This window comes from Asparagus officinalis, chromosome 5 (assembly GCF_001876935.1).
Source record: "Asparagus officinalis chromosome 5, Aspof.V1, whole genome shotgun sequence".
In the NCBI taxonomy this organism is placed as follows: domain Eukaryota; kingdom Viridiplantae; phylum Streptophyta; class Magnoliopsida; order Asparagales; family Asparagaceae; genus Asparagus; species Asparagus officinalis.
The window spans coordinates 120,322,795-120,325,941 of record NC_033798.1 but is presented as its reverse complement, the minus strand read 5'-3'; positions in this window follow the sequence as shown (position 1 = coordinate 120,325,941).

The window sequence follows — 3,147 nt, the reverse complement described above, 5'->3', positions numbered from 1 at the left end:
AAGTCTGCGCCTAACACGCGCTGCCGGTTTAGTCTTTTTCCGTAGAAAAAGACACCAGAATTCGATTCTAGGGTATTCTATCCTGAAACCTAAGTAAGGATAAGTCTGCGCATAACCTGCGCTGCCGGTTAGTTCGTAACCGTTAAAAAGAACACTCGTTCACATATTCAACATTGTGGCAGGTTGTTATTAATAACACCGAAATCCATGCCTTACACGCATGGGGAATTTCATCCTGAATCCTAAGAAAGGATATGCCGACGCCTAACACGCGTCGCCGGTTTAGTCTTTTACCGATTGAAAAAGACACCAGAATATCTTCTGGGGTATTCTATCCTGAAACCTAAGTAAGGATGTTGCTGGGTAGCCTATTCCCATGACAATGGCGAAGTCTACGTATTCAATGTCGTAGCACAAAGTCTAATGGAGTTCATTCCTTTAGCGCAACGTTACATGCGAACGGATTTAGACAATCCGCATGCTAGCCCGACTCAAACGGTAGTCGGTAAAGGCTAATCAAATCAGTTAAAGGCTGGGGATTAGCCGAAAATCCTAAAGTCAACGCCTAACACGCGTCGCCGGGTAGCCTATTCCCGTAACAAATGGCAAAGCCTATGTATTCAACATCATAGCACAAAGTCTAAGGGAGTTCATTCCTTTAGCGCAACGTCACATGCGGAACGGATTAAAACAATCTGCATGTAAACCCGATTCAAACGGTAGTCGGTAAAAGCACGTCAAATCCGTTGAAGGCTGAGGATTTGCCAAAAATCCTAAGTCAACGTCTCATACACGTTGCTGTTTAGTCTTTTCACAGGAGAAAGACGAAGTCTACGTATTCAATATCGTAGCACTAAAAGGGTTAACTCTTTTAGCTTAACGTCACATGCGGAACGGACTTGAACAATCCGCATGCTAGCCCGACTCAAACGGTAGTCGGTAAAGGCGCATCAAACCCGTTGATGGCTGAGGATTTGCCAAAAATCCTATAAATACGAAAGTCACTGACGCATCAGCTCCATTAGTTGGTCTCGTGACTTGAGCATCCAACGACGTTCGAAACCCTAGGGTCAACGCCGGTCAACGCGTGATCCTAGGTCAACGCCGATCAATGCGTTGCAATGAAAGAATCGATACTCCGAAAAGTATACGAGTATAAACTGCTTCTTAAAGACTCCGAAAAGTATATGAGTATAAACTGCTTCTTAAATACTCCAATAAAGTATATGAGTATAAATTGTTCCTTAATTTTTGTTGAGAAGTTCCTGGAGAATGTTTTTATAAACATTCTTAAGGATAACTCAACAACACGACGCCGGACAACGCGTTGCAGACAAAGATTCGACACCAACAATCGATGGTCAGCTAAAGACTAGAAAATCAGGAACCGACTTCAAGTTTAAAATTCCGACAACGGTCAGACAATAAATGCAGCACCGGAACTCTTACAGCCATTAGACAAAGCACCGAATAGCTTGGAAGATTGAAGGAATCAAGAACGGGAGTCATTCCAAGGTCCCATTACACCGACTGAAGGTGGGGACAATCATATCCAAAGTATTCCAGACTCTTCTATAAAAGAACGAGGCTGAAATACTTTGGAGGGGGTATCTGTAAGCATATAAAATTGCTTATAGGTCCCTTAGCACAGCTCGGCACAAACCGACGAACCAACGAGGCGACGAGATCGACGAATCGCACGCAAGCAACGGAATACATCCATTCAAGCGTAGAATCAAGCCAACGGTTCGGGAAATCAACGAGTCATTCAAACAAGAGCGGACTCGGACGAATCATGATCGAATCAAGATCAGTTTCGGACTCGAACTCAGAAGCGGATTTACTGCCAAATCAGGAATCCAATTTACTGCCAAATCAGATCATCAAATCAGAGTCTCAGGTCAACCGAAACACGGACAAACGAGACAACGGAAAACGACTCGAAAAAGTCGGAAAACACCGCCCGCGGGGGCTCGGCCAAAGCCGAGCCACCCCAAGGTGGCTCGGCCTCAGCCGAGCCACCTTGAGGTGGCTCGGTGGCTCGGTGGCCGAGCCACCTCGGGGTGGCTCGGCTCAGCGATCGTCAACGCCAAAAAAGGCAGGTGTTCGAGAGGACCGGATCTCAGATCTACGCAGACGTACTCCGGATCTAAGCTTGGTCTTAGATCCCGAGACTTGGACGATTGTTTCCTTGGTGAATCAATCCTCCCCGGCTATTATTTCCTTCGTGGAATAATACCCGTCGTGCTGCTTAGATCTGATCGGATCTAGATCTCGCGGTGGTCCACGGATAAACCCCGGCGCAGGTAAAGAACCCACACAAAGCAAGAGACCGCAAAACAGGATCTTGCGATTCGTTTGACAAATAAGGAGAAAGTTGTAATTTTCTTTATTTCTTGTGTTATTTGATTTTCGTTGTAACCGGATCTAAAAAAGACCGGATCTTTGTAATCGATAAACTATTACAAGAATTTGCAATGGAATCAATGATGAAGAAAACAACGATTTTCCCCGCGAACATTAATCACATCATATTTCAAATCTTGAGTCAAATAAGATCTAATCACACCACACGCCATTCTATTTATCTTTTTTCAAACCTTCTCCTCAATGTCGCCCGGTTTCCCGTCCAACTCCAAAGTATCTTCCAAATTTTACGCATTGAGCGCATCTAAGACTTCACATCTCCAAAGACCAAAATTGTTTGTGCTATTAAACTTCTTCACGTCTATCTTCATAGAGTGGATATTCAAACTTTGGACGGTCTTCACACCGGAAGTATCCTTTAAAACTCCTTCTTTCCTGACCATCTTTCTCAAAGCACCAAAACAAATACGAAACAAATGAAGAATAGATTCAAAACTAAAAAAGATAGAGTCTTTACCCAAAAAAATCTCATATTTATCACCAAACGAAGCCCTAGGCGAGCCTCCAAAATGACCTACTCTTTCAAATAGCCCAAGCGTAGCCCGAGCTCTGATACCACTTGTTGAGCGCTGCGGAAGCCAAACAATCAAAATAACGTGCTACGAGAAATTAAATCAAACGAACGTCGAGAGAAGGCCAAACGAACTAAATCAATGGCACAAACACAAACAACCAATTTTAACGTGGTTCGACAAGTTACCTATGTCCACGGGACAAGAA